Source organism: Heterodontus francisci, chromosome 34 (assembly GCF_036365525.1).
Source record: "Heterodontus francisci isolate sHetFra1 chromosome 34, sHetFra1.hap1, whole genome shotgun sequence".
In the NCBI taxonomy this organism is placed as follows: Eukaryota; Metazoa; Chordata; class Chondrichthyes; order Heterodontiformes; family Heterodontidae; genus Heterodontus; species Heterodontus francisci.
In genome coordinates this window covers 18,742,831-18,763,794 of record NC_090404.1, presented here as the reverse complement: position 1 = coordinate 18,763,794, position 20,964 = coordinate 18,742,831, and the positions used below count along the sequence as shown (strand labels likewise).

Genomic DNA, 20,964 nt, shown 5'->3' with positions numbered 1-20,964 from the left:
GTAAAGGAATTGATTGGTGATTGAAAGGTGCTTTTCTTCAGAATTATCCTGTGAATGGAGGTCTTTGCTTGGGAAGATGGAAGTGAGAGGAATTTGTAAGCACAATGCATTGAAAGTGCAGGCCGAGTGGTTGCATTGTTGAATTGGTAATGCAGGCTTTGTGGATAAATGGAGTTTGCAAAAGCCACTTGAAGATAGAAATCAAAGTCAAAGTGTGTGTGCATGTTGGAAATGTGAAAGAAAAAGAGCAAGTGTTGCTGAAACTCAGCATCTGTGGAGAGAGAAAGAGAGTGCTGATGAAAGGTGACAGGCGTACAACATTAACATTAACAGGTAGCTGAGTGTCAAGGCCTGTTAGCTCAGATGGTTAGAGCGTGGTGCTAATAACGCCAAGGTCCTGGGTTCAATCCCCATACAGGCCACTAATTTAAGCACAGGGGCAGTAATTGCCTTGCTTGGGTGCATTGCATTTACAATCCATGAGCAAATACTAATACAAATCCCCCCACAACAGCTCAACCATTTTCCATTTCATTCACAAATGCAAATATGCCCCATTTCACCTTCGCTCACTCAAGGTGCTGTGAAACCATCATCCTTTGCTGGAAAACCCATCTGCTGCACCGATGTCATTTCAGGAAAGAGACCTGCCTTCCTTTACCTCTTCTGGCGCCTCCTGACCCACAGTACTTTTAACTGTCCTCTGAAATGGCCGAACTGGCCACTGACCTTTCAAGGGCAATTAAGGACGGACAATAAATGCTGCCTTTCTCACTGATGCCCCGTGAAAAAATAAACAAAAAATGTCAGTCTATTTGAACATTGCTTTGCATCTTTCTGCTGGCTTACCTCCGTTCAAATCGCCAAATAACAAATTGCCACCCAGGAGAACTGAGTTTCTCACATGTTCCCTTTTATCTTCCTTCATGGGATGTTAGCATCGCTGGCCCATCAATAATTGCTCTTGAGAAGGTGGTGGTGGCGAGCCACCTTCTTGAACTACTGCAGTCCATGTGCAGCCGGTACACCCAGTGCTGTTAGGGAGGGGCTTCCAGAATTGTGACTCAGTGACAGTGAAAGAACGGCGATATAATGCCACGTCAGGATGGTGTGTGCTTTGGTGGGGAACTTGTAGGTAGTGGTGTTCCCCATGCGACTGTTGCCCTTGTCATTTAAGGCGATCGAGGTGACGGGTTTGGAAGGTGCTGTCAAAGGAGACTGGGCTTTAGGGGTGATAATGAGGAGAAAGCTGGAGACTGCAGGAAGATATGAACGGACGAGTGACATCGGCAGAACAGCGGCAATTGGAATTCAATCCACAGAGGTGTGAGGGAACGCATTTGGGGAAGCCTAATAAGGCGAGGGAATACACAATAAATGGAAGAAGTATAAAGGAACAATGGCACCTTGGAGTGCAAGTCCACAGATCCCCGACGATGGTTGCTGTTGTCGTACGTCTTTCAGCGGGTATGTCGATAACTCGTATGCATCGTCAGGGAGGATATGATGTCGTCTGTCACGTGACATAGCAGTCGGAATCTGTTTGTTGAACGAGCAAGACGCTCTGGTGAAAACTCTCCAGCGATATTGATCTTCTACTCTCATCGTCAAATCAAGAAGTCACAATATAGTTTACCTGTCCTACCTGCGTGATTGATTGGCGACTTTGTGTTTGAAGGATAGAGGGAGCACAATGCGGTCACAGCGAACGATTTGTCGAAGATTTGGACTTTTTACGGCACATCGGGAGAGCGTCACATTCAGCTTGGCACTGCAGCAGAATTCCGCGAGGGGCGCAGAAGCTGTCGACAGAGCTCCGAGAGGTGAAGCACTATCAGAAGGCAGTACTTCATTGGCAACAGTGAGTAGCTGCACTGAGGGGCCGGCGGTTCAGTAGCGAAGGGGTGTGATCGGTTGATTTGGGGCATGCCGCTGCAAGTTAATTCAAAGACAAGCTTGCAAAAGGCTGAAAAAGGCCAGTGCAGGTCGATTGAAAAGCAGGCTTAAAATAAAATGCTGCAAATAGCCATCACAGCCATTACAGCTATTTGAGGCATCCTGGTGCCATTGACAGCAAAATAAACTGCTTTGTGGACAATGCCTGAAAAAGCGTGCGAAGGGGAGCAACAGGGCCACAGACCTGCAGTGCCATAGAGTTCAGAAAGAGGTGACGGCAAGTAAAAGTACTGCAGGCAGCCAGATCGGCAGCACATTGAAACCTTCGTGCAGAGGAAAGCAGGAAAGCTTCTTCCTACCTCGGAAAGCAGGGAAAATCCCAGGAATGTCCACATGATGACGTTTAAATTCCCATCTACCAAGTGGAAAGCCTCGATCCTCTTGCCAAATTCAAACTTTTCAAAGAAATGGTAGAGCTATGGTTCTTTGATTTGGCTGCATGAGAAGCAGATAAACTAGCAGTTCAAATGAAGATAGCTATGGCAATCGAAGGTCTTCAGAGGCCGAATAGCTGAGGCTTATCGGAAGATGATCAGAAAGATGGTAAGAAAATATAGAGCACTCGAGAAGCAGAAATCCATGCGAAACTCAATTTCAGGAGACATGGGTTGGAATTTCTGTGATATAGACAGCGGTGAAAAGAGAGAATGGAGCAATTTGTCAGTGGCTGTAGGGACAATGGCAAGGATTGAAACCTTTCTGAAATGGACTCATGTGAAAGAATTGCAGAGTTGCGAATGACAATGAAGATTTTCAAAATGCCCTGGTAGAATGTCTTGACATTGAAGTTTTATTGAAAGAGTAGCATAAATAGAAAGGTAACGCTCGCAGGCCAAGAGAGTTTGCGAGCATTAGCCATGTCTTCAAATACTGGCACAGGAGCCAAGGTGGTGAAAGCAAAGGGGCCGCAGGGAAGAAGTGGACTTGTCCCGGCGACAATGTGCCCAGCACAGCAGAATGAGTGTGCCCAAAAGGAACAGGGAGTCAAATGCTGGCAGCGGTGGGATTCGAACCCACGCCTCCGAAGAGACTGGGACCTGAATCCAGCGCCTTAGACCGCTCGGCCACGCTACCATGCAGTCGAGGTTGTGGCTGTAAAGGAATTGATTGGTGATTGAAAGGTGCTTTTCTTCAGAATTATCCTGTGAATGGAGGTCTTTGCTTGGGAAGATGGAAGTGAGAGGAATTTGTAAGCACAATGCATTGAAAGTGCAGGCCGAGTGGTTGCATTGTTGAATTGGTAATGCAGGCTTTGTGGATAAATGGAGTTTGCAAAAGCCACTTGAAGATAGAAATCAAAGTCAAAGTGTGTGTGCATGTTGGAAATGTGAAAGAAAAAGAGCAAGTGTTGCTGAAACTCAGCATCTGTGGAGAGAGAAAGAGAGTGCTGATGAAAGGTGACAGGCGTACAACATTAACATTAACAGGTAGCTGAGTGTCAAGGCCTGTTAGCTCAGATGGTTAGAGCGTGGTGCTAATAACGCCAAGGTCCTGGGTTCAATCCCCATACAGGCCACTAATTTAAGCACAGGGGCAGTAATTGCCTTGCTTGGGTGCATTGCATTTACAATCCATGAGCAAATACTAATACAAATCCCCCCACAACAGCTCAACCATTTTCCATTTCATTCACAAATGCAAATATGCCCCATTTCACCTTCGCTCACTCAAGGTGCTGTGAAACCATCATCCTTTGCTGGAAAACCCATCTGCTGCACCGATGTCATTTCAGGAAAGAGACCTGCCTTCCTTTACCTCTTCTGGCGCCTCCTGACCCACAGTACTTTTAACTGTCCTCTGAAATGGCCGAACTGGCCACTGACCTTTCAAGGGCAATTAAGGACGGACAATAAATGCTGCCTTTCTCACTGATGCCCCGTGAAAAAATAAACAAAAAATGTCAGTCTATTTGAACATTGCTTTGCATCTTTCTGCTGGCTTACCTCCGTTCAAATCGCCAAATAACAAATTGCCACCCAGGAGAACTGAGTTTCTCACATGTTCCCTTTTATCTTCCTTCATGGGATGTTAGCATCGCTGGCCCATCAATAATTGCTCTTGAGAAGGTGGTGGTGGCGAGCCACCTTCTTGAACTACTGCAGTCCATGTGCAGCCGGTACACCCAGTGCTGTTAGGGAGGGGCTTCCAGAATTGTGACTCAGTGACAGTGAAAGAACGGCGATATAATGCCACGTCAGGATGGTGTGTGCTTTGGTGGGGAACTTGTAGGTAGTGGTGTTCCCCATGCGACTGTTGCCCTTGTCATTTAAGGCGATCGAGGTGACGGGTTTGGAAGGTGCTGTCAAAGGAGACTGGGCTTTAGGGGTGATAATGAGGAGAAAGCTGGAGACTGCAGGAAGATATGAACGGACGAGTGACATCGGCAGAACAGCGGCAATTGGAATTCAATCCACAGAGGTGTGAGGGAACGCATTTGGGGAAGCCTAATAAGGCGAGGGAATACACAATAAATGGAAGAAGTATAAAGGAACAATGGCACCTTGGAGTGCAAGTCCACAGATCCCCGACGATGGTTGCTGTTGTCGTACGTCTTTCAGCGGGTATGTCGATAACTCGTATGCATCGTCAGGGAGGATATGATGTCGTCTGTCACGTGACATAGCAGTCGGAATCTGTTTGTTGAACGAGCAAGACGCTCTGGTGAAAACTCTCCAGCGATATTGATCTTCTACTCTCATCGTCAAATCAAGAAGTCACAATATAGTTTACCTGTCCTACCTGCGTGATTGATTGGCGACTTTGTGTTTGAAGGATAGAGGGAGCACAATGCGGTCACAGCGAACGATTTGTCGAAGATTTGGACTTTTTACGGCACATCGGGAGAGCGTCACATTCAGCTTGGCACTGCAGCAGAATTCCGCGAGGGGCGCAGAAGCTGTCGACAGAGCTCCGAGAGGTGAAGCACTATCAGAAGGCAGTACTTCATTGGCAACAGTGAGTAGCTGCACTGAGGGGCCGGCGGTTCAGTAGCGAAGGGGTGTGATCGGTTGATTTGGGGCATGCCGCTGCAAGTTAATTCAAAGACAAGCTTGCAAAAGGCTGAAAAAGGCCAGTGCAGGTCGATTGAAAAGCAGGCTTAAAATAAAATGCTGCAAATAGCCATCACAGCCATTACAGCTATTTGAGGCATCCTGGTGCCATTGACAGCAAAATAAACTGCTTTGTGGACAATGCCTGAAAAAGCGTGCGAAGGGGAGCAACAGGGCCACAGACCTGCAGTGCCATAGAGTTCAGAAAGAGGTGACGGCAAGTAAAAGTACTGCAGGCAGCCAGATCGGCAGCACATTGAAACCTTCGTGCAGAGGAAAGCAGGAAAGCTTCTTCCTACCTCGGAAAGCAGGGAAAATCCCAGGAATGTCCACATGATGACGTTTAAATTCCCATCTACCAAGTGGAAAGCCTCGATCCTCTTGCCAAATTCAAACTTTTCAAAGAAATGGTAGAGCTATGGTTCTTTGATTTGGCTGCATGAGAAGCAGATAAACTAGCAGTTCAAATGAAGATAGCTATGGCAATCGAAGGTCTTCAGAGGCCGAATAGCTGAGGCTTATCGGAAGATGATCAGAAAGATGGTAAGAAAATATAGAGCACTCGAGAAGCAGAAATCCATGCGAAACTCAATTTCAGGAGACATGGGTTGGAATTTCTGTGATATAGACAGCGGTGAAAAGAGAGAATGGAGCAATTTGTCAGTGGCTGTAGGGACAATGGCAAGGATTGAAACCTTTCTGAAATGGACTCATGTGAAAGAATTGCAGAGTTGCGAATGACAATGAAGATTTTCAAAATGCCCTGGTAGAATGTCTTGACATTGAAGTTTTATTGAAAGAGTAGCATAAATAGAAAGGTAACGCTCGCAGGCCAAGAGAGTTTGCGAGCATTAGCCATGTCTTCAAATACTGGCACAGGAGCCAAGGTGGTGAAAGCAAAGGGGCCGCAGGGAAGAAGTGGACTTGTCCCGGCGACAATGTGCCCAGCACAGCAGAATGAGTGTGCCCAAAAGGAACAGGGAGTCAAATGCTGGCAGCGGTGGGATTCGAACCCACGCCTCCGAAGAGACTGGAACCTGAATCCAGCGCCTTAGACCGCTCGGCCACGCTACCATGCAGTCGAGGTTGTGGCTGTAAAGGAATTGATTGGTGATTGAAAGGTGCTTTTCTTCAGAATTATCCTGTGAATGGAGGTCTTTGCTTGGGAAGATGGAAGTGAGAGGAATTTGTAAGCACAATGCATTGAAAGTGCAGGCCGAGTGGTTGCATTGTTGAATTGGTAATGCAGGCTTTGTGGATAAATGGAGTTTGCAAAAGCCACTTGAAGATAGAAATCAAAGTCAAAGTGTGTGTGCATGTTGGAAATGTGAAAGAAAAAGAGCAAGTGTTGCTGAAACTCAGCATCTGTGGAGAGAGAAAGAGAGTGCTGATGAAAGGTGACAGGCGTACAACATTAACATTAACAGGTAGCTGAGTGTCAAGGCCTGTTAGCTCAGATGGTTAGAGCGTGGTGCTAATAATGCCAAGGTCCTGGGTTCAATCCCCATACAGGCCACTAATTTAAGCACGGGGGCAGTAATTGCCTTGCTTGGGTGCATTGCATTTACAATCCATGAGCAAATACTAATACAAATCCCCCCACAACAGCTCAACCATTTTCCATTTCATTCACAAATGCAAATATGCCCCATTTCACCTTCGCTCACTCAAGGTGCTGTGAAACCATCATCCTTTGCTGGAAAACCCATCTGCTGCACCGATGTCATTTCAGGAAAGAGACCTGCCTTCCTTTACCTCTTCTGGCGCCTCCTGACCCACAGTACTTTTAACTGTCCTCTGAAATGGCCGAACTGGCCACTGACCTTTCAAGGGCAATTAAGGACGGACAATAAATGCTGCCTTTCTCACTGATGCCCCGTGAAAAAATAAACAAAAAATGTCAGTCTATTTGAACATTGCTTTGCATCTTTCTGCTGGCTTACCTCCGTTCAAATCGCCAAATAACAAATTGCCACCCAGGAGAACTGAGTTTCTCACATGTTCCCTTTTATCTTCCTTCATGGGATGTTAGCATCGCTGGCCCATCAATAATTGCTCTTGAGAAGGTGGTGGTGGCGAGCCACCTTCTTGAACTACTGCAGTCCATGTGCAGCCGGTACACCCAGTGCTGTTAGGGAGGGGCTTCCAGAATTGTGACTCAGTGACAGTGAAAGAACGGCGATATAATGCCACGTCAGGATGGTGTGTGCTTTGGTGGGGAACTTGTAGGTAGTGGTGTTCCCCATGCGACTGTTGCCCTTGTCATTTAAGGCGATCGAGGTGACGGGTTTGGAAGGTGCTGTCAAAGGAGACTGGGCTTTAGGGGTGATAATGAGGAGAAAGCTGGAGACTGCAGGAAGATATGAACGGACGAGTGACATCGGCAGAACAGCGGCAATTGGAATTCAATCCACAGAGGTGTGAGGGAACGCATTTGGGGAAGCCTAATAAGGCGAGGGAATACACAATAAATGGAAGAAGTATAAAGGAACAATGGCACCTTGGAGTGCAAGTCCACAGATCCCCGACGATGGTTGCTGTTGTCGTACGTCTTTCAGCGGGTATGTCGATAACTCGTATGCATCGTCAGGGAGGATATGATGTCGTCTGTCACGTGACATAGCAGTCGGAATCTGTTTGTTGAACGAGCAAGACGCTCTGGTGAAAACTCTCCAGCGATATTGATCTTCTACTCTCATCGTCAAATCAAGAAGTCACAATATAGTTTACCTGTCCTACCTGCGTGATTGATTGGCGACTTTGTGTTTGAAGGATAGAGGGAGCACAATGCGGTCACAGCGAACGATTTGTCGAAGATTTGGACTTTTTACGGCACATCGGGAGAGCGTCACATTCAGCTTGGCACTGCAGCAGAATTCCGCGAGGGGCGCAGAAGCTGTCGACAGAGCTCCGAGAGGTGAAGCACTATCAGAAGGCAGTACTTCATTGGCAACAGTGAGTAGCTGCACTGAGGGGCCGGCGGTTCAGTAGCGAAGGGGTGTGATCGGTTGATTTGGGGCATGCCGCTGCAAGTTAATTCAAAGACAAGCTTGCAAAAGGCTGAAAAAGGCCAGTGCAGGTCGATTGAAAAGCAGGCTTAAAATAAAATGCTGCAAATAGCCATCACAGCCATTACAGCTATTTGAGGCATCCTGGTGCCATTGACAGCAAAATAAACTGCTTTGTGGACAATGCCTGAAAAAGCGTGCGAAGGGGAGCAACAGGGCCACAGACCTGCAGTGCCATAGAGTTCAGAAAGAGGTGACGGCAAGTAAAAGTACTGCAGGCAGCCAGATCGGCAGCACATTGAAACCTTCGTGCAGAGGAAAGCAGGAAAGCTTCTTCCTACCTCGGAAAGCAGGGAAAATCCCAGGAATGTCCACATGATGACGTTTAAATTCCCATCTACCAAGTGGAAAGCCTCGATCCTCTTGCCAAATTCAAACTTTTCAAAGAAATGGTAGAGCTATGGTTCTTTGATTTGGCTGCATGAGAAGCAGATAAACTAGCAGTTCAAATGAAGATAGCTATGGCAATCGAAGGTCTTCAGAGGCCGAATAGCTGAGGCTTATCGGAAGATGATCAGAAAGATGGTAAGAAAATATAGAGCACTCGAGAAGCAGAAATCCATGCGAAACTCAATTTCAGGAGACATGGGTTGGAATTTCTGTGATATAGACAGCGGTGAAAAGAGAGAATGGAGCAATTTGTCAGTGGCTGTAGGGACAATGGCAAGGATTGAAACCTTTCTGAAATGGACTCATGTGAAAGAATTGCAGAGTTGCGAATGACAATGAAGATTTTCAAAATGCCCTGGTAGAATGTCTTGACATTGAAGTTTTATTGAAAGAGTAGCATAAATAGAAAGGTAACGCTCGCAGGCCAAGAGAGTTTGCGAGCATTAGCCATGTCTTCAAATACTGGCACAGGAGCCAAGGTGGTGAAAGCAAAGGGGCCGCAGGGAAGAAGTGGACTTGTCCCGGCGACAATGTGCCCAGCACAGCAGAATGAGTGTGCCCAAAAGGAACAGGGAGTCAAATGCTGGCAGCGGTGGGATTCGAACCCACGCCTCCGAAGAGACTGGAACCTGAATCCAGCGCCTTAGACCGCTCGGCCACGCTACCATGCAGTCGAGGTTGTGGCTGTAAAGGAATTGATTGGTGATTGAAAGGTGCTTTTCTTCAGAATTATCCTGTGAATGGAGGTCTTTGCTTGGGAAGATGGAAGTGAGAGGAATTTGTAAGCACAATGCATTGAAAGTGCAGGCCGAGTGGTTGCATTGTTGAATTGGTAATGCAGGCTTTGTGGATAAATGGAGTTTGCAAAAGCCACTTGAAGATAGAAATCAAAGTCAAAGTGTGTGTGCATGTTGGAAATGTGAAAGAAAAAGAGCAAGTGTTGCTGAAACTCAGCATCTGTGGAGAGAGAAAGAGAGTGCTGATGAAAGGTGACAGGCGTACAACATTAACATTAACAGGTAGCTGAGTGTCAAGGCCTGTTAGCTCAGATGGTTAGAGCGTGGTGCTAATAACGCCAAGGTCCTGGGTTCAATCCCCATACAGGCCACTAATTTAAGCACGGGGGCAGTAATTGCCTTGCTTGGGTGCATTGCATTTACAATCCATGAGCAAATACTAATACAAATCCCCCCACAACAGCTCAACCATTTTCCATTTCATTCACAAATGCAAATATGCCCCATTTCACCTTCGCTCACTCAAGGTGCTGTGAAACCATCATCCTTTGCTGGAAAACCCATCTGCTGCACCGATGTCATTTCAGGAAAGAGACCTGCCTTCCTTTACCTCTTCTGGCGCCTCCTGACCCACAGTACTTTTAACTGTCCTCTGAAATGGCCGAACTGGCCACTGACCTTTCAAGGGCAATTAAGGACGGACAATAAATGCTGCCTTTCTCACTGATGCCCCGTGAAAAAATAAACAAAAAATGTCAGTCTATTTGAACATTGCTTTGCATCTTTCTGCTGGCTTACCTCCGTTCAAATCGCCAAATAACAAATTGCCACCCAGGAGAACTGAGTTTCTCACATGTTCCCTTTTATCTTCCTTCATGGGATGTTAGCATCGCTGGCCCATCAATATTTGCTCTTGAGAAGGTGGTGGTGGCGAGCCACCTTCTTGAACTACTGCAGTCCATGTGCAGCCGGTACACCCAGTGCTGTTAGGGAGGGGCTTCCAGAATTGTGACTCAGTGACAGTGAAAGAACGGCGATATAATGCCACGTCAGGATGGTGTGTGCTTTGGTGGGGAACTTGTAGGTAGTGGTGTTCCCCATGCGACTGTTGCCCTTGTCATTTAAGGCGATCGAGGTGACGGGTTTGGAAGGTGCTGTCAAAGGAGACTGGGCTTTAGGGGTGATAATGAGGAGAAAGCTGGAGACTGCAGGAAGATATGAACGGACGAGTGACATCGGCAGAACAGCGGCAATTGGAATTCAATCCACAGAGGTGTGAGGGAACGCATTTGGGGAAGCCTAATAAGGCGAGGGAATACACAATAAATGGAAGAAGTATAAAGGAACAATGGCACCTTGGAGTGCAAGTCCACAGATCCCCGACGATGGTTGCTGTTGTCGTACGTCTTTCAGCGGGTATGTCGATAACTCGTATGCATCGTCAGGGAGGATATGATGTCGTCTGTCACGTGACATAGCAGTCGGAATCTGTTTGTTGAACGAGCAAGACGCTCTGGTGAAAACTCTCCAGCGATATTGATCTTCTACTCTCATCGTCAAATCAAGAAGTCACAATATAGTTTACCTGTCCTACCTGCGTGATTGATTGGCGACTTTGTGTTTGAAGGATAGAGGGAGCACAATGCGGTCACAGCGAACGATTTGTCGAAGATTTGGACTTTTTACGGCACATCGGGAGAGCGTCACATTCAGCTTGGCACTGCAGCAGAATTCCGCGAGGGGCGCAGAAGCTGTCGACAGAGCTCCGAGAGGTGAAGCACTATCAGAAGGCAGTACTTCATTGGCAACAGTGAGTAGCTGCACTGAGGGGCCGGCGGTTCAGTAGCGAAGGGGTGTGATCGGTTGATTTGGGGCATGCCGCTGCAAGTTAATTCAAAGACAAGCTTGCAAAAGGCTGAAAAAGGCCAGTGCAGGTCGATTGAAAAGCAGGCTTAAAATAAAATGCTGCAAATAGCCATCACAGCCATTACAGCTATTTGAGGCATCCTGGTGCCATTGACAGCAAAATAAACTGCTTTGTGGACAATGCCTGAAAAAGCGTGCGAAGGGGAGCAACAGGGCCACAGACCTGCAGTGCCATAGAGTTCAGAAAGAGGTGACGGCAAGTAAAAGTACTGCAGGCAGCCAGATCGGCAGCACGTTGAAACCTTCGTGCAGAGGAAAGCAGGAAAGCTTCTTCCTACCTCGGAAAGCAGGGAAAATCCCAGGAATGTCCACATGATGACGTTTAAATTCCCATCTACCAAGTGGAAAGCCTCGATCCTCTTGCCAAATTCAAACTTTTCAAAGAAATGGTAGAGCTATGGTTCTTTGATTTGGCTGCATGAGAAGCAGATAAACTAGCAGTTCAAATGAAGATAGCTATGGCAATCGAAGGTCTTCAGAGGCCGAATAGCTGAGGCTTATCGGAAGATGATCAGAAAGATGGTAAGAAAATATAGAGCACTCGAGAAGCAGAAATCCATGCGAAACTCAATTTCAGGAGACATGGGTTGGAATTTCTGTGATATAGACAGCGGTGAAAAGAGAGAATGGAGCAATTTGTCAGTGGCTGTAGGGACAATGGCAAGGATTGAAACCTTTCTGAAATGGACTCATGTGAAAGAATTGCAGAGTTGCGAATGACAATGAAGATTTTCAAAATGCCCTGGTAGAATGTCTTGACATTGAAGTTTTATTGAAAGAGTAGCATAAATAGAAAGGTAACGCTCGCAGGCCAAGAGAGTTTGCGAGCATTAGCCATGTCTTCAAATACTGGCACAGGAGCCAAGGTGGTGAAAGCAAAGGGGCCGCAGGGAAGAAGTGGACTTGTCCCGGCGACAATGTGCCCAGCACAGCAGAATGAGTGTGCCCAAAAGGAACAGGGAGTCAAATGCTGGCAGCGGTGGGATTCGAACCCACGCCTCCAAAGAGACTGGAACCTGAATCCAGCGCCTTAGACCGCTCGGCCACGCTACCATGCAGTCAAGGTTGTGGCTGTAAAGGAATTGATTGGTGATTGAAAGGTGCTTTTCTTCAGAATTATCCTGTGAATGGAGGTCTTTGCTTGGGAAGATGGAAGTGAGAGGAATTTGTAAGCACAATGCATTGAAAGTGCAGGCCGAGTGGTTGCATTGTTGAATTGGTAATGCAGGCTTTGTGGATAAATGGAGTTTGCAAAAGCCACTTGAAGATAGAAATCAAAGTCAAAGTGTGTGTGCATGTTGGAAATGTGAAAGAAAAAGAGCAAGTGTTGCTGAAACTCAGCATCTGTGGAGAGAGAAAGAGAGTGCTGATGAAAGGTGACAGGCGTACAACATTAACATTAACAGGTAGCTGAGTGTCAAGGCCTGTTAGCTCAGATGGTTAGAGCGTGGTGCTAATAACGCCAAGGTCCTGGGTTCAATCCCCATACAGGCCACTAATTTAAGCACGGGGGCAGTAATTGCCTTGCTTGGGTGCATTGCATTTACAATCCATGAGCAAATACTAATACAAATCCCCCCACAACAGCTCAACCATTTTCCATTTCATTCACAAATGCAAATATGCCCCATTTCACCTTCGCTCACTCAAGGTGCTGTGAAACCATCATCCTTTGCTGGAAAACCCATCTGCTGCACCGATGTCATTTCAGGAAAGAGACCTGCCTTCCTTTACCTCTTCTGGCGCCTCCTGACCCACAGTACTTTTAACTGTCCTCTGAAATGGCCGAACTGGCCACTGACCTTTCAAGGGCAATTAAGGACGGACAATAAATGCTGCCTTTCTCACTGATGCCCCGTGAAAAAATAAACAAAAAATGTCAGTCTATTTGAACATTGCTTTGCATCTTTCTGCTGGCTTACCTCCGTTCAAATCGCCAAATAACAAATTGCCACCCAGGAGAACTGAGTTTCTCACATGTTCCCTTTTATCTTCCTTCATGGGATGTTAGCATCGCTGGCCCATCAATATTTGCTCTTGAGAAGGTGGTGGTGGCGAGCCACCTTCTTGAACTACTGCAGTCCATGTGCAGCCGGTACACCCAGTGCTGTTAGGGAGGGGCTTCCAGAATTGTGACTCAGTGACAGTGAAAGAACGGCGATATAATGCCACGTCAGGATGGTGTGTGCTTTGGTGGGGAACTTGTAGGTAGTGGTGTTCCCCATGCGACTGTTGCCCTTGTCATTTAAGGCGATCGAGGTGACGGGTTTGGAAGGTGCTGTCAAAGGAGACTGGGCTTTAGGGGTGATAATGAGGAGAAAGCTGGAGACTGCAGGAAGATATGAACGGACGAGTGACATCGGCAGAACAGCGGCAATTGGAATTCAATCCACAGAGGTGTGAGGGAACGCATTTGGGGAAGCCTAATAAGGCGAGGGAATACACAATAAATGGAAGAAGTATAAAGGAACAATGGCACCTTGGAGTGCAAGTCCACAGATCCCCGACGATGGTTGCTGTTGTCGTACGTCTTTCAGCGGGTATGTCGATAACTCGTATGCATCGTCAGGGAGGATATGATGTCGTCTGTCACGTGACATAGCAGTCGGAATCTGTTTGTTGAACGAGCAAGACGCTCTGGTGAAAACTCTCCAGCGATATTGATCTTCTACTCTCATCGTCAAATCAAGAAGTCACAATATAGTTTACCTGTCCTACCTGCGTGATTGATTGGCGACTTTGTGTTTGAAGGATAGAGGGAGCACAATGCGGTCACAGCGAACGATTTGTCGAAGATTTGGACTTTTTACGGCACATCGGGAGAGCGTCACATTCAGCTTGGCACTGCAGCAGAATTCCGCGAGGGGCGCAGAAGCTGTCGACAGAGCTCCGAGAGGTGAAGCACTATCAGAAGGCAGTACTTCATTGGCAACAGTGAGTAGCTGCACTGAGGGGCCGGCGGTTCAGTAGCGAAGGGGTGTGATCGGTTGATTTGGGGCATGCCGCTGCAAGTTAATTCAAAGACAAGCTTGCAAAAGGCTGAAAAAGGCCAGTGCAGGTCGATTGAAAAGCAGGCTTAAAATAAAATGCTGCAAATAGCCATCACAGCCATTACAGCTATTTGAGGCATCCTGGTGCCATTGACAGCAAAATAAACTGCTTTGTGGACAATGCCTGAAAAAGCGTGCGAAGGGGAGCAACAGGGCCACAGACCTGCAGTGCCATAGAGTTCAGAAAGAGGTGACGGCAAGTAAAAGTACTGCAGGCAGCCAGATCGGCAGCACATTGAAACCTTCGTGCAGAGGAAAGCAGGAAAGCTTCTTCCTACCTCGGAAAGCAGGGAAAATCCCAGGAATGTCCACATGATGACGTTTAAATTCCCATCTACCAAGTGGAAAGCCTCGATCCTCTTGCCAAATTCAAACTTTTCAAAGAAATGGTAGAGCTATGGTTCTTTGATTTGGCTGCATGAGAAGCAGATAAACTAGCAGTTCAAATGAAGATAGCTATGGCAATCGAAGGTCTTCAGAGGCCGAATAGCTGAGGCTTATCGGAAGATGATCAGAAAGATGGTAAGAAAATATAGAGCACTCGAGAAGCAGAAATCCATGCGAAACTCAATTTCAGGAGACATGGGTTGGAATTTCTGTGATATAGACAGCGGTGAAAAGAGAGAATGGAGCAATTTGTCAGTGGCTGTAGGGACAATGGCAAGGATTGAAACCTTTCTGAAATGGACTCATGTGAAAGAATTGCAGAGTTGCGAATGACAATGAAGATTTTCAAAATGCCCTGGTAGAATGTCTTGACATTGAAGTTTTATTGAAAGAGTAGCATAAATAGAAAGGTAACGCTCGCAGGCCAAGAGAGTTTGCGAGCATTAGCCATGTCTTCAAATACTGGCACAGGAGCCAAGGTGGTGAAAGCAAAGGGGCCGCAGGGAAGAAGTGGACTTGTCCCGGCGACAATGTGCCCAGCACAGCAGAATGAGTGTGCCCAAAAGGAACAGGGAGTCAAATGCTGGCAGCGGTGGGATTCGAACCCACGCCTCCGAAGAGACTGGAACCTGAATCCAGCGCCTTAGACCGCTCGGCCACGCTACCATGCAGTCGAGGTTGTGGCTGTAAAGGAATTGATTGGTGATTGAAAGGTGCTTTTCTTCAGAATTATCCTGTGAATGGAGGTCTTTGCTTGGGAAGATGGAAGTGAGAGGAATTTGTAAGCACAATGCATTGAAAGTGCAGGCCGAGTGGTTGCATTGTTGAATTGGTAATGCAGGCTTTGTGGATAAATGGAGTTTGCAAAAGCCACTTGAAGATAGAAATCAAAGTCAAAGTGTGTGTGCATGTTGGAAATGTGAAAGAAAAAGAGCAAGTGTTGCTGAAACTCAGCATCTGTGGAGAGAGAAAGAGAGTGCTGATGAAAGGTGACAGGCGTACAACATTAACATTAACAGGTAGCTGAGTGTCAAGGCCTGTTAGCTCAGATGGTTAGAGCGTGGTGCTAATAACGCCAAGGTCCTGGGTTCAATCCCCATACAGGCCACTAATTTAAGCACAGGGGCAGTAATTGCCTTGCTTGGGTGCATTGCATTTACAATCCATGAGCAAATACTAATACAAATCCCCCCACAACAGCTCAACCATTTTCCATTTCATTCACAAATGCAAATATGCCCCATTTCACCTTCGCTCACTCAAGGTGCTGTGAAACCATCATCCTTTGCTGGAAAACCCATCTGCTGCACCGATGTCATTTCAGGAAAGAGACCTGCCTTCCTTTACCTCTTCTGGCGCCTCCTGACCCACAGTACTTTTAACTGTCCTCTGAAATGGCCGAACTGGCCACTGACCTTTCAAGGGCAATTAAGGACGGACAATAAATGCTGCCTTTCTCACTGATGCCCCGTGAAAAAATAAACAAAAAATGTCAGTCTATTTGAACATTGCTTTGCATCTTTCTGCTGGCTTACCTCCGTTCAAATCGCCAAATAACAAATTGCCACCCAGGAGAACTGAGTTTCTCACATGTTCCCTTTTATCTTCCTTCATGGGATGTTAGCATCGCTGGCCCATCAATATTTGCTCTTGAGAAGGTGGTGGTGGCGAGCCACCTTCTTGAACTACTGCAGTCCATGTGCAGCCGGTACACCCAGTGCTGTTAGGGAGGGGCTTCCAGAATTGTGACTCAGTGACAGTGAAAGAACGGCGATATAATGCCACGTCAGGATGGTGTGTGCTTTGGTGGGGAACTTGTAGGTAGTGGTGTTCCCCATGCGACTGTTGCCCTTGTCATTTAAGGCGATCGAGGTGACGGGTTTGGAAGGTGCTGTCAAAGGAGACTGGGCTTTAGGGGTGATAATGAGGAGAAAGCTGGAGACTGCAGGAAGATATGAACGGACGAGTGACATCGGCAGAACAGCGGCAATTGGAATTCAATCCACAGAGGTGTGAGGGAACGCATTTGGGGAAGCCTAATAAGGCGAGGGAATACACAATAAATGGAAGAAGTATAAAGGAACAATGGCACCTTGGAGTGCAAGTCCACAGATCCCCGACGATGGTTGCTGTTGTCGTACGTCTTTCAGCGGGTATGTCGATAACTCGTATGCATCGTCAGGGAGGATATGATGTCGTCTGTCACGTGACATAGCAGTCGGAATCTGTTTGTTGAACGAGCAAGACGCTCTGGTGAAAACTCTCCAGCGATATTGATATTCTACTCTCATCGTCAAATCAAGAAGTCACAATATAGTTTACCTGTCCTACCTGCGTGATTGATTGGCGACTTTGTGTTTGAAGGATAGAGGGAGCACAATGCGGTCACAGCGAACGATTTGTCGAAGATTTGGACTTTTTACGGCACATCGGGAGAGCGTCACATTCAGCTTGGCACTGCAGCAGAATTCCGCGAGGGGCGCAGAAGCTGTCGACAGAGCTCCGAGAGGTGAAGCACTATCAGAAGGCAGTACTTCATTGGCAACAGTGAGTAGCTGCACTGAGGGGCCGGCGGTTCAGTAGCGAAGGGGTGTGATCGGTTGATTTGGGGCATGCCGCTGCAAGTTAATTCAAAGACAAGCTTGCAAAAGGCTGAAAAAGGCCAGTGCAGGTCGATTGAAAAGCAGGCTTAAAATAAAATGCTGCAAATAGCCATCACAGCCATTACAGCTATTTGAGGCATCCTGGTGCCATTGACAGCAAAATAAACTGCTTTGTGGACAATGCCTGAAAAAGCGTGCGAAGGGGAGCAACAGGGCCACAGACCTGCAGTGCCATAGAGTTCAGAAAGAGGTGACGGCAAGTAAAAGTACTGCAGGCAGCCAGATCGGCAGCACATTGAAACCTTCGTGCAGAGGAAAGCAGGAAAGCTTCTTCCTACCTCGGAAAGCAGGGAAAATCCCAGGAATGTCCACATGATGACGTTTAAATTCCCATCTACCAAGTGGAAAGCCTCGATCCTCTCGCCAAATTCAAACTTTTCAAAGAAATGGTAGAGCTATGGTTCCTTGATTTGGCTGCATGAGAAGCAGATAAACTAGCAGTTCAAATGAAGATAGCTATGGCAATCGAAGGTCTTCAGAGGCCGAATAGCTGAGGCTTATCGGAAGATGATCAGAAAGATGGTAAGAAAATATAGAGCACTCGAGAAGCAGAAATCCATGCGAAACTCAATTTCAGGAGACATGGGTTGGAATTTCTGTGATATAGACAGCGGTGAAAAGAGAGAATGGAGCAATTTGTCAGTGGCTGTAGGGACAATGGCAAGGATTGAAACCTTTCTGAAATGGACTCATGTGAAAGAATTGCAGAGTTGCGAATGACAATGAAGATTTTCAAAATGCCCTGGTAGAATGTCTTGACATTGAAGTTTTATTGAAAGAGTAGCATAAATAGAAAGGTAACGCTCGCAGGCCAAGAGAGTTTGCGAGCATTAGCCATGTCTTCAAATACTGGCACAGGAGCCAAGGTGGTGAAAGCAAAGGGGCCGCAGGGAAGAAGTGGACTTGTCCCGGCGACAATGTGCCCAGCACAGCAGAATGAGTGTGCCCAAAAGGAACAGGGAGTCAAATGCTGGCAGCGGTGGGATTCGAACCCACGCCTCCGAAGAGACTGGAACCTAAATCCAGCGCCTTAGACCGCTCGGCCACGCTACCATGCAGTCGAGGTTGTGGCTGTAAATGAATTGATTGGTGATTGAAAGGTGCTTTTCTTCAGAATTATCCTGTGAATGGAGGTCTTTGCTTGGGAAGATGGAAGTGAGAGGAATTTGTAAGCACAATGCATTGAAAGTGCAGGCCGAGTGGTTGCATTGTTGAATTGGTAATGCAGGCTTTGTGGATAAATGGAGTTTGCAAAAGCCACTTGAAGATAGAAATCAAAGTCAAAGTGTGTGTGCATGTTGGAAATGTGAAAGAAAAAGAGCAAGTGTTGCTGAAACTCAGCATCTGTGGAGAGAGAAAGAGAGTGCTGATGAAAGGTGACAGGCGTACAACATTAACATTAACAGGTAGCTGAGTGTCAAGGCCTGTTAGCTCAGATGGTTAGAGTGTGGTGCTAATAACACCAAGGTCCTGGGTTCAATCCCCATACAGGCCACTAATTTAAGCACAGGGGCAGTAATTGCCTTGCTTGGGTGCATTGCATTTACAATCCATGAGCAAATACTAATACAAATCCCCCCACAACAGCTCAACCATTTTCCATTTCATTCACAAATGCAAATATGCCCCATTTCACCTTCGCTCACTCAAGGTGCTGTGAAACCATCATCCTTTGCTGGAAAACCCATCTGCTGCACCGATGTCATTTCAGGAAAGAGACCTGCCTTCCTTTACCTCTTCTGGCGCCTCCTGACCCACAGTACTTTTAACTGTCCTCTGAAATGGCCGAACTGGCCACTGACCTTTCAAGGGCAATTAAGGACGGACAATAAATGCTGCCTTTCTCACTGATGCCCCGTGAAAAAATAAACAAAAAATGTCAGTCTATTTGAACATTGCTTTGCATCTTTCTGCTGGCTTACCTCCGTTCAAATCGCCAAATAACAAATTGCCACCCAGGAGAACTGAGTTTCTCACATGTTCCCTTTTATCTTCCTTCATGGGATGTTAGCATCGCTGGCCCATCAATATTTGCTCTTGAGAAGGTGGTGGTGGCGAGCCACCTTCTTGAACTACTGCAGTCCATGTGCAGCCGGTACACCCAGTGCTGTTAGGGAGGGGCTTCCAGAATTGTGACTCAGTGACAGTGAAAGAACGGCGATATAATGCCACGTCAGGATGGTGTGTGCTTTGGTGGGGAACTTGTAGGTAGTGGTGTTCCCCATGCGACTGTTGCCCTTGTCATTTAAGGCGATCGAGGTGACGGGTTTGGAAGGTGCTGTCAAAGGAGACTGGGCTTTAGGGGTGATAATGAGGAGAAAGCTGGAGACTGCAGGAAGATATGAACGGACGAGTGACATCGGCAGAACAGCGGCAATTGGAATTCAATCCACAGAGGTGTGAGGGAACGCATTTGGGGAAGCCTAATAAGGCGAGGGAATACACAATAAATGGAAGAAGTATAAAGGAACAATGGCACCTTGGAGTGCAAGTCCACAGATCCCCGACGATGGTTGCTGTTGTCGTACGTCTTTCAGCGGGTATGTCGATAACTCGTATGCATCGTCAGGGAGGATATGATGTCGTCTGTCACGTGACATAGCAGTCGGAATCTGTTTGTTGAACGAGCAAGACGCTCTGGTGAAAACTCTCCAGCGATATTGATATTCTACTCTCATCGTCAAATCAAGAAGTCACAATATAGTTTACCTGTCCTACCTGCGTGATTGATTGGCGACTTTGTGTTTGAAGGATAGAGGGAGCACAATGCGGTCACAGCGAACGATTTGTCGAAGATTTGGACTTTTTACGGCACATCGGGAGAGCGTCACATTCAGCTTGGCACTGCAGCAGAATTCCGCGAGGGGCGCAGAAGCTGTCGACAGAGCTCCGAGAGGTGAAGCACTATCAGAAGGCAGTACTTCATTGGCAACAGTGAGTAGCTGCACTGAGGGGCCGGCGGTTCAGTAGTGAAGGGGTGTGATCGGTTGATTTGGGGCATGCCGCTGCAAGTTAATTCAAAGACAAGCTTGCAAAAGGCTGAAAAAGGCCAGTGCAGGTCGATTGAAAAGCAGGCTTAAAATAAAATGCTGCAAATAGCCATCACAGCCATTACAGCTATTTGAGGCATCCTGGTGCCATTGACAGCAAAATAAACTGCTTTGTGGACAATGCCTGAAAAAGCGTGCGAAGGGGAGCAACAGGGCCACAGACCTGCAGTGCCATAGAGTTCAGAAAGAGGTGACGGCAAGTAAAAGTACTGCAGGCAGCCAGATCGGCAGCACATTGAAACCTTCGTGCAGAGGAAAGCAGGAAAGCTTCTTCCTACCTCGGAAAGCAGGGAAAATCCCAGGAATGTCCACATGATGACGTTTAAATTCCCATCTACCAAGTGGAAAGCCTCGATCCTCTTGCCAAATTCAAACTTTTCAAAGAAATGGTAGAGCTATGGTTCCTTGATTTGGCTGCATGAGAAGCAGATAAACTAGCAGTTCAAATGAAGATAGCTATGGCAATCGAAGGTCTTCAGAGGCCGAATAGCTGAGGCTTATCGGAAGATGATCAGAAAGATGGTAAGAAAATATAGAGCACTCGAGAAGCAGAAATCCATGCGAAACTCAATTTCAGGAGACATGGGTTGGAATTTCTGTGATATAGACAGCGGTGAAAAGAGAGAATGGAGCAATTTGTCAGTGGCTGTAGGGACAATGGCAAGGATTGAAACCTTTCTGAAATGG

At 46.9% G+C, this 20,964-nt stretch overlaps 13 non-coding genes across 13 annotated transcripts; 7 read left to right on the top strand and 6 right to left on the bottom strand.

Moving 5' to 3' along the window:
• Positions 1 to 348: 348 nt before the first annotated feature.
• Positions 349 to 422, top strand: trnai-aau (transfer RNA isoleucine (anticodon AAU)). The gene has a single exon. It is a non-coding gene; the product is annotated as a tRNA-Ile (tRNA).
• A 2,526-nt stretch (positions 423 to 2,948) lies between these two features.
• Positions 2,949 to 3,030, bottom strand: trnal-cag (transfer RNA leucine (anticodon CAG)). The gene has a single exon. It is a non-coding gene; the product is annotated as a tRNA-Leu (tRNA).
• Positions 3,031 to 3,398: 368 nt separating this feature from the next.
• Positions 3,399 to 3,472, top strand: trnai-aau (transfer RNA isoleucine (anticodon AAU)). The gene has a single exon. It is a non-coding gene; the product is annotated as a tRNA-Ile (tRNA).
• A 2,526-nt stretch (positions 3,473 to 5,998) lies between these two features.
• Positions 5,999 to 6,080, bottom strand: trnal-cag (transfer RNA leucine (anticodon CAG)). The gene has a single exon. It is a non-coding gene; the product is annotated as a tRNA-Leu (tRNA).
• A 368-nt stretch (positions 6,081 to 6,448) lies between these two features.
• Positions 6,449 to 6,522, top strand: trnai-aau (transfer RNA isoleucine (anticodon AAU)). Its single transcript has one exon. It is a non-coding gene; the product is annotated as a tRNA-Ile (tRNA).
• Positions 6,523 to 9,048: 2,526 nt separating this feature from the next.
• trnal-cag (transfer RNA leucine (anticodon CAG)) lies at positions 9,049 to 9,130 on the bottom strand. The gene has a single exon. It is a non-coding gene; the product is annotated as a tRNA-Leu (tRNA).
• Positions 9,131 to 9,498: 368 nt separating this feature from the next.
• Positions 9,499 to 9,572, top strand: trnai-aau (transfer RNA isoleucine (anticodon AAU)). Its single transcript has one exon. It is a non-coding gene; the product is annotated as a tRNA-Ile (tRNA).
• A 2,526-nt stretch (positions 9,573 to 12,098) lies between these two features.
• Positions 12,099 to 12,180, bottom strand: trnal-cag (transfer RNA leucine (anticodon CAG)). Its single transcript has one exon. It is a non-coding gene; the product is annotated as a tRNA-Leu (tRNA).
• A 368-nt stretch (positions 12,181 to 12,548) lies between these two features.
• Positions 12,549 to 12,622, top strand: trnai-aau (transfer RNA isoleucine (anticodon AAU)). The gene has a single exon. It is a non-coding gene; the product is annotated as a tRNA-Ile (tRNA).
• Positions 12,623 to 15,148: 2,526 nt separating this feature from the next.
• Positions 15,149 to 15,230, bottom strand: trnal-cag (transfer RNA leucine (anticodon CAG)). The gene has a single exon. It is a non-coding gene; the product is annotated as a tRNA-Leu (tRNA).
• Positions 15,231 to 15,598: 368 nt separating this feature from the next.
• trnai-aau (transfer RNA isoleucine (anticodon AAU)) lies at positions 15,599 to 15,672 on the top strand. Its single transcript has one exon. It is a non-coding gene; the product is annotated as a tRNA-Ile (tRNA).
• Positions 15,673 to 18,198: 2,526 nt separating this feature from the next.
• On the bottom strand, positions 18,199 to 18,280 carry trnal-uag (transfer RNA leucine (anticodon UAG)). Its single transcript has one exon. It is a non-coding gene; the product is annotated as a tRNA-Leu (tRNA).
• A 368-nt stretch (positions 18,281 to 18,648) lies between these two features.
• trnai-aau (transfer RNA isoleucine (anticodon AAU)) lies at positions 18,649 to 18,722 on the top strand. Its single transcript has one exon. It is a non-coding gene; the product is annotated as a tRNA-Ile (tRNA).
• Positions 18,723 to 20,964: the final 2,242 nt, after the last annotated feature.